A 9,684-nucleotide genomic window follows, 5' to 3' on the forward strand; every position below is an offset into this window, starting at 1 on the left:
TCGGGGGGGGGGGGTGATTTCTTGCTTTCTGTCTGTCTTTCTCTGTCTTTCTAGTGAGCACATATACCTATAGCAAAAATCTCTCTAAAAAGAAAAATCATTTATTTATTTTTATTTACTATTATTATTATTCTTTTGAAATTTGCCACAGGACGTGTGCACTCACCATAGAGAAACAGAGAGAAAGAGTGAGAAAGCAAGGCCCAGGATTTGAACCATGGTCACTTACGTGGGAGTTCAGCACCTTAACCACCACGTCAGCTGCTGGCCCTAAGATCAGCTTTTTAAATAAAACAATGATAGAATTTTGGATCCAATAATGTTTCCTTTTTACTTCCTTAAAAATGATGCCCTTCATAATTCTGTGACAGCCCACGAACCCAGGGCAGCTCCACACACACGCACAAACCCTGCAGATTTGGAAGGCTTTCTTTTCTTCTGACATTTTCAGTGCTAGGATTAGGACATCACTCACCAAATAAGACAGAGGAGCATCTCCCCACACGGATGTATGCCCTTGAATTCCTAAGCCAGTCTCATTTACAGAAAGTCAAGCACCCGTGGCATAACTTGTGATCGATCCAAAACGACATTAACTTTACTTTGTTGAAACATGTTCTCTTTAAAATCTAAAAGTATTATGAAACTCAGTCTCTAGAGACTCATCATGCTACCTTACTAATTCTGATTTTTATGGACAATGCAAATAGCAGACAAGATACCAGTAGCAAGCCAGAAATAAATTAATGTACGAGAACCATTGAATGGAACTCAATTTTCTTTTCTTGTTTGGTGTTCTTTTTTTAACAAAGAATTCTCAAGAAATATTTTATTCTTAGGTGTACTTTATTCTTTTCTGAGATTATTGCTAGTAAATATCTCAGAGACAATCAGGATAATCCAATACTAAGCTACAGACCTAGGAGAAAACTAACAGCAAACCTCAGGGGGGGCGGCTTATGCCTCTCCCATGGCTGAGCAGGAGAGCCCTAGAAAGGACTTTGTGATTGGTGGCCTGTTCTAGATTGAGTTATTGGCCTTAATTCTCTACCCTTACTACACCAAGCCTGTCTTGATTTAAATTTTCAGTATCTTGCGGCCTGGCAGGAGGCATGGTGGCTGAGGGCACTGGACTCCCACATGGCCGACCACAATTCGAGTCTCAGACCTGGCAACTCACTTTCTCTTTCTCTCCCACTCTCGTTCTGTTCCTATCTGGTCAAAATTAAAATAAATAAATAAAGTCAAATAAAATTATTCTTTAAATAATTCTCGGTATTTTGCCCCTTAAGAATGTTTTCTCATTAGTTTTAATTTTTTTTTTTTTTTGGAGAGGTTTCTGCTAAGGATGCGTGTGCTTGCCAGAGAGACAGAGAGAAACACAGAGACAGAAAGCGAGAAATTATCCCCCACTGGGTAAAAGGTAGACATCTTGATCAAACAATGCCTGAAGTCCAACTGATCCGAATTTTCACTCACATGATTCAGTACACAGCTTTATTGTTTGAGTCAGTTTGAGTTAGGCTTCTGTTTCTTGCAGCTGAAAGCATTCTCACTAGCTATTCAGACCATATGACTATTTCTGAACTTCACTTTAGGGCCATCTAATCACATTATTCTAGGGTTAATAGGTGAGTCTCTGAATGATCCAAAATAGAGTCGAGGTATAAAGCTTATGTTCGTTATTGAAAGTTCCATGCTTCTTCCCCCAGGCCTTCCCCTAGAAGAGCTTCACGTGGCTTCCTACCTCCATTATACCAATAGATGGTATCTCTTCCTCCCTTCATGTGGACATAATTATATGAATAATTTTTCACATCACCCATGATATTTCTACTTTAAAATGAACAAGAGAGAAAACCAATAGAATCAATCATGGTATTTTCATACAATGGAACATTATACATACCTTAAAGACAATGTATCAATTCAGCAAATATTTACTCAACCTCTACTCTGTTCTAGAAACTGAGTCATCGATACTTGATAATGGGAGAATATTAAATATCTACTATACAAGAATAAAGTTATAAAACATAATTACCATATCTGATTTGGATAATACTTAGATGAGGCTCTGGACTTTAGACTTGAAAGTTGATGCTGGAATGAGTCCAGACTTTTGAAGCTGTTGGGATGGATGAGCATATCTTACATGCAAGAAGGGCATGAATTTTAGGAGTTGATGGAGTCCAAAATGTTATGGACTGAATGTGTGTCCCCATCACATTCATATGTTGACGTCCCAGCCCCAATCTGATAGTGTTTAGAGGTAGAACCTTTGGGAGGTAATTAAGGACAGATGGAGTTGTGAGTGGAGGGAAGGCATGGTGGGATTAGTGCCCTGTGAGAAAAGAAAGAGACACTATAGCTTTCTCTCTCCATAGCAAGGGAACAGATGCTGGTGCAGTGATAGAAGGGGATGCCCTGCAAGGCTAGCCCACAGGAGAAGGTTCTGGGTTCTTGTGCAGAAACCTCCCTGAGCATACCAGGTCCTTCTGTGTCCATGACCTAGGGCTGGCTGAAGTAGAGGATGGATCACAGTGTTGAAACTCTATGGCAGTGGGAGAGGAGCAGGTGGCATGATGGTTAAGGTGCTGGATTCCCAGGTGGCCTACGGTAGTTCATGTCCCAGACCCAGTGGCTTGAAAATCACACTGGGTGCATGTGTGTGCATGCCCAAAATTCTGAGAGGAGGATAGAGGAAAGGGGGTTGTGGCACGGCGGGATGCCTGGGAGGTGATTTATCACTTTCCCTTTCTCTCTCTGTCTCTCACCATCTCTCTCTGGCAAGTGCACATGTCCTGTGACAAAAACTAAAGCAAAACCAAAACCCTATTGGGGGGTGCAGTCTTTCCGTCTCTCTGTCTCTGTGTGCTCAATTGCTTGCTCACAGAAGAAAGAAAGAAACTTAAAAAAAAAAAAAAAAAAAAAAAAAAAAAAAAAAAAAGCAAAAATGTCAGGAAGAGACTCTCATCAGGAACTGAGTCTGTCTGTACCTTGAATTCAGAATTTCCAGTCTTAAGAACTGTGAGAATGCATGTCTGCTGTTCAGGGGGAAAAAATAATTGCAGTATAATTTTTTTTTTTTTTAGAGTTCTTTCTTTTTTTTTTCTTTTTTTTTTTTTTTTTTTTTTTTTTTTTTTTTAATGTGAAATTGTTTTTGCCGCAGAAGAAATGGTACATGTGTTTGCCAGAGAGACAGAAAGCAAGAAAGCAACCCCTGGGGTGGGGGGTGGGGTGACCATGCTGCAATCTCTTCTCCATTCTCTTCTAGGGATTTTAGGCACACACGCATATGTATCCATTGTGAGTTTCAAGCCGCTGGGTCCAGGATCTCAACCACAGTTGGCCATGTGCAAGTTCAGTGCCTTAACCACTATGCCATCTGCTGGCCCTAATTACAGTGTAATCTTCAATAAGCGAATGTATATATTAGGTTATCAGTAAAGTCATGGCATATTTTTCTATGCAAAATGTGTTACAGCTTTCCCAGTGACCCAATACATATACACACATATCTACAAAGTAAACAGGACTAAAAATACTTACAAGGGTTGGCTCAGAATGGTAGAGTAATATGCCATTTGCTTCTTCTTTGTGGTTTTCCATATTTGTCACATGTTTCTATGATTAACTTCTATCACTTCCGTAAACAAGAAAAACCTCCAAGGAAGAAAATTATGCTTTGAAAATTCTAATAAAACTTGAAGTTGTTTTTGATCTACATTCATTACATGTTATAATTATATAATTTATTTCCTCTTTCAATAGGCCTTGTTTAGTATCTATTTATACAAAATGGTTGAGTGTATGAACTAGAGTCAGAAAGAATAAAAGAAACGCATATTTTTAAGTAATCAAAAAGTCACATTTACATTTACAATGACCTCCTTTTTAATGTCAGATTTGAAATTTAGAAAGGGGAAGAAGAACGAGACAGGCACCGAGACCCTATTTATTACAAAGCCACCTCAAAAGCCGGGGTACACGTCCAAGAGGGGCAGGAGAAGGAGAAAGAAAGAGGTGTCATGAGACCCAGTTCCCTATAGCCTATGTGGCTGCAACTAACTCCTTCCACCCCAGCTAGACGGGAACAGCTGACTGCTCTTTAATGCTGACCCGCTAGCGTGGAGGGAAACCCCCAGTACACCAAGACACCTCCAGACACATATAGGTTACTCTTGAAAAAAATAAAGTTTTAATAAGAAGAAAAAAATGGAAAAGATGAGATATTTGTATCGTTTTCATCTAAAAATATAATATAATAACTTCATCTCAAATGATAACACAGTGATTCTGGGCTGGTTTCATGGCCTAGTGGTTAAGACAGATGAACCCCATATGGACAACTGTGTGGTCTGAGTCCCAGATCCAGTGACTTGAGAAACAGGCTGAAAACATGTGCGCATGTGCCCAAATCCAGAAAGGAGGGAGAGAGAGGAGAGGGGATTGTGGCGTGACCATTCCTTGTGATGGGTGCTTTCTTCTCTCCCTCTCTCTCTGTCTCTGTCTTTCTCTGATGAGTACATATGCCCTCTGGCAAGATAAAATAGTACACTCATTCTATCATACTTCCGAAACAAATTGAGACTACAAATCTCTACTAGCATTTAGAATTCAGCATTTATTTTTGCATAGAAAAATACTTCGTGACTTTTCTGATGACCCAATGTATTCAAAACCTGTGTTATACTATTATTATAAACTGTGTTATTTTCTTCCTACTCTTTGATAAAACGCACATACATTATTGCATTTGATTCTCAAGACTTCTTTACGTGGTACTTAAGAAAAATACTCTTCTCTCCATTATTTTTCAAGTTTATTTATTTCCTGTATGAGAGAGAAACAGACAGACAGACAGAAACCCAGTCAGGTCATACATTGAAACCCCCCCTCAAGTCTCAGCCAACCCCAATCATGGGTACATACATGGAAGTCTGGAACACACAAGGAGGTCCTAGGACTTGAACCCAGGACCTTCCCATAGCAGTCCAGTTGTAGTACCACTGCATTACTGCCTGGCCCTTTTACTCTTTATATGAAAAAGATGAGAACTATAGAGATAGAGCTAGGACTTAAGCCCAGGTCTTGCACAGTCAGAAGACTTTTTCATTAAGCAACTCCTTATATTAGGCTGATGGGATATAGAAAACATCTCACTTACCTCCTTTTTAATATGTTTATTAGAAAAATTGATTACACAGGATAAAATTTTCCACACATGGAAAAACACTCCATACAGTTCAGCATCCAGTGCATGTTCCAAAAATATAAGATGATTGACATGCACTTGATCTTAATAAAGAACAGACTTCTTTAGAAAATTATAGCCTTTATATTAGATTTTTTTTCATTACTCTTTCCTTTACTTGAAACTCGCCTACATGCTGCTGAAGAATTGCATCCCAGGAGATAAAAAAAAAGTCTCAAATATCAGAGAACTTGAGGTCAAAAATTTTTAAAGGTAGCAATTTCTATCTCTCTCTTTTTAATCAAGTCAGAATAAGTTAATCTGGCCATAGATTAAAAGAAAACCAGTCTGATCTGAAATATTTTACATGTAAAATGAAAAAGAGTAAAGCTGGAAACCACACGACCATCTAAAATTTTCTGTGCTAAGAAAATTGCTATAGTCAGAGTGGTTGGCTGCGCAGAACCAAGGAGGGCTGGGTTTGAGGAAGAACGAATCCTCTGCTCAACAGGCCCCGTGTGTGGCTGTGAGGTTTACGTCCATATGACAACCAGCAAGCTCGTCCACGGAGAGTGAAAAGATCAGTTCATCATTCGGGTCGTTTCAAAGACTCGGGGTATTTGGATTTAGGAGGGCCCATTGTCCTGACTGTTCTGTGATTTTTTTTCATGTTTTCACCTGGTGAAGCCCTCCTTTCTGGAAACCTTTCTAGGTCATTGTGTGAATTTTTTCATATTTTCACCTGATAAAGTCCTTTCTGGAAATCTGGGAACATGGTATTCTGCACCTGTCTGTGTACATAATCATTACAAATTTTGTCTGACAGATGGGGAATAAAACTCCTGCAGACTAGGATCCATGTTTCATTAAAATGACTCTTACTGTGGTACTGGTATAATGGTAATGCCACTGAATCCACATGGGAAAGGTCCCGGGTTCAAGTCCAGGGTCTTCCCTGAGCATACTGGGTACATGTGCAAGTTCCCATGATCCAGGGCTGAGATGAGGTGGATCATGGGATGACAACCCTATTGGGGATCCCCGTCTTTCTCTCTCTCTTTCTCTCTCTTTCTTTCTCTCTCGGAAGAAATAAATAAACAACAAGGGACCAGCAGTTAGCATAGTGCCTATGCTGCTGGACTCCCATGTAGTCGACCACAGTTCGTGTCCCGGACACAATGGCTTAAAACTCACACTGGGTGCGTGTGCGTGCATGCCCAAGATCCCGAGAGGAGAATGGAGGAGAAGGGATTGTGGTGTGGCCATCCCCACCCCCGAGGGGGGGGGTGATTTCTCGCTTTCTGTCTCTGTCTCTCTCTGTCTGTCTGGCAAGCGCATGCGCCCTATGGCAAAAAAAAAAAAAAAAAACTCTCCAAAAAAAAAGGAAAAAAGAAGAAAAAAAGAAACAACAAAAGAAAATGATTCCACTCTTTCAAAAAAATACATACACGCCCAGTGCACGGTTTGCAGCTGATTTGATCAGAGTCAGACCCTCAAGGAGCTTTCAGGCTGGCCCGGCCAGCATAGCCTATTAACCCAGTAACCTCAGGATCTTGTCAATAATTCTAATAACACTTACGTCAATACTAATGTCCATAATCATAGTGCTTGTCAATAACGCAGATCCTTGGGATTCACCCAAGCCCTTATTCATTAGAATCTCTGGGCACAGAGGCTTGGAGTCTGCATTTTAACAAGCTCCTGTGATGATTGCCCTGAAGTCTGAGCAGTACTGACTCCATAGCTATGAGTCAGAGCAAGACCAGCACACGCAGGAGCATGATGATGCGATTCTAAGAAAGGAGCTTTGGCCCTGCGGGGTGCAAACAAGAGGAATGATGGCAGGTGAGTGGCTATGCAGGGAAACCGTGGGACAGCAAGGGCTTCCAACGCTGTGAGTAACAGAAAAGCCACCTTTCGCCCATATGAGAGAAAGTACGACTACCAGTGCGGCCCACACTGCCACAGCAACTGGGAGGTCTAGCTGGTACCGGGAGAACTGCCACAGCTGTACTGCTAGCCAGGCCAGCTGGTCTGACCATCCTAGGATTTACCCCTTCCCAACTATAGAGTCTGAGGACCCCACAGGTGCAGTAATACCCCACAGTGGTGCCACGCACATGAGCCGAAGGCCGGTGAGCCCCTACCCCAGTGGTGTGCTGGCTAATGTGTAACAGTGGGCTCTCCGGGAAGATGAAGCCCCAACCCCAACTTGTTGCATCTGCCAAGTTCCATGGTGTCAATATTCGCATCACGGCTGGTTTCAGGCCATCACACGTGATGTCACTGAGGACAGGCTTAGGAAACAGGCGCACGAAGGCTCTCACAAGCCATGGCAAGCCAGCTCCAGCACACGACTGCTTGCACACACACACTCACCCATTTCTCACATAAAACAAGGGAACAAGTGCAAGAAAAATGGAATTAAAGTATAAGTTTATATTGATAAGAATAAAAAAAAATTTAATTCTCTATAGGGCATGTGCACTCACCAGAGAGAGACAGAAAAAGGGAACGTGAGCAAGGACTCCCAAAAGGATGGCCATGCCACAATCCTTTCTCCTCCATTCTCCTCTCAGGATTCAAGGCACATGCCCACACGAGCTTGGTGTGATTTTCAAGTCTTTCAGTCCAGGACTTGCACTACAGAGTCAGCCACGTGGGGTCCAGCTACCTCAACAACCACATCACCGACTGGCCAGCCTGGGTTATTCATAATACATATTTCCCATGACTTGTTTAAGGACCACCACATATACTCATTCGTTTTGTATGATTGTGCCCTTCTCACATGCCTATACCTAAGGGAAGGAAAGGGTTTCTCCTGTCCTGTAATTGAAACATGGACTATCCCTTGCTCTTCATGCATTTGTTCAGAAGGTGTACGTTTTATATAAAAGGTCATTTCTTCCTTCACAATAAAAAGTATCGTATTCAGAAAATGGCAGTTACAGTTAGCCTCTCTTCTAAGTCTAATAAAAAAAATTACTACATACCTGTGCGATGCATAGGCAGACAACTCCAGTCCCCAACACATGCGAATACATTATACCATATGGGAAAGAGCATTAAGGTTGCAGATGAAGGTAAGGCTGCAAATCCTCTAACTTTATTATTATTTTTTAATTGCCAGAAGGTGCATATGCTTGCCAGAGAGAGAGAGAAAAGGAGAGAAAGCACTCCCAGTGCGATGTGGTCATGCCACAATCCCTTCTCCATGTCTCTGTCCTGTCAGGATTTGGACACACACATACACGCACCTGCTATGTTCCTGAAGCTGCTAGGGCCAGGATTCAAACCAAAGCTGACTATGTATGTGGCTCCCTTAACCTCCAAGCCATGGGTCTAGCCCGAATCCTCTGACGCTGAAGTAGATTATCCTGGATCATCTGGGTGAGCCTGATGTTGTCATAAAGGTCCTTAAATGGAGAAGAAAGCATAAGTTTCAGTGTCAGAGAAGGAAGCATGAGTAACTCTGTCACCCACCACCTGCCTCAAAGGTGGAGGAAGGGGCACAAGCCCGTGTGAGCAGCTCCAGCAGCTGACGAGGACAGAAAGTGCTCTCTCTGAGAGCCTCCGGAGAGGCACACAGCACAGCTGGCACCTTGGCGGAAGCCTGCTGAGCCCCATGCTGCCTTCTGACTTCCAGGACTGCACAATAACAGACGTGTGCTGTTTGAAGCCACTTGGTTTGTGGTGCTCTTCTAGAGCAGCAATCGGAAACTAATATAGTCTGTTTTTCAGAAAAGTGGCAAAACACACCCAAAAAAGGTTTAACTAGAAAGCCCTGACCGTATTTGATCAGAGTGCAAACAGGAAAAGCATACTCACATGTGCACGTGCAGACACACATACAGACGTGCAGATGCACACAGAGACAACAGGCAGAGCTCCTGCTAAGCCTAGGATGCAGTTCAACTCCCCAAGGACATTAGATGTTAGGGGCTCATGCCCACCACTTTTCTCTCTTCCTCAGAGCACTTTCTTTCCACAGTACCACATTTGGATGCTTTAAAACAAGATCGTTGACCAGCAGGTGGTGTAGTGGTTGAGCCTCTTGACTCCCACAAGGCCGACCGTGGTTCAAATCCTGGACCTGGCAGCTCGCTTCTCTCTCTTTTTTTCTCTCTCTCTCTCTTTCTCTCTCTCTCTCTCTCTCTCTGGTTGGTGTACAAACCCTATGGTAAATTAAAATTAAAAATAAATAATCATAATAAATATGGGACTAGCAGATGGTATAAGGGTTATGTCACTGGAGTCACATGTAGTTGACTGCAGTTTGAGTCCCAAACCCAGTGGCTTAAAACTCATGCCAGGCACATGTGTATGTGTGCCCAAGATTCCAATAGGAGAATGGAAGAGAAGGTATTGCAGAACGGGCATTCCCCCCGGGGGGGGATTTTTCACTTTCTAACTCTCTGTCTCTCTGGCAAGCACATATGTCCAATAGCAAAAATCTCTCTATGAAAAGAAAAAAAAAAAAAAAA

At 42.2% G+C, this 9,684-nt stretch overlaps 1 long non-coding RNA gene across 1 annotated transcript in view; it reads right to left on the reverse strand.

The window, feature by feature from the left end:
• The window catches only part of LOC114009724 (uncharacterized), a 12,637-nt gene extending 3,783 nt beyond the window's left edge, over positions 1-8,854 (reverse strand). The window contains exons 1-2 of the long non-coding RNA XR_003551110.1: positions 8,458-8,854; positions 3,553-3,666 (exon numbers count right to left, since the gene is read on the reverse strand). This is a non-coding gene — a long non-coding RNA (uncharacterized LOC114009724). The remainder of the gene's footprint in view (positions 1-3,552; positions 3,667-8,457) is intronic.
• Positions 8,855-9,684: the final 830 nt, after the last annotated feature.

Source organism: Tupaia chinensis, unplaced genomic scaffold, assembly GCF_000334495.1.
Source record: "Tupaia chinensis unplaced genomic scaffold, TupChi_1.0 Scaffold000609_1, whole genome shotgun sequence".
Lineage (NCBI taxonomy): Eukaryota > Metazoa > Chordata > Mammalia > Scandentia > Tupaiidae > Tupaia > Tupaia belangeri.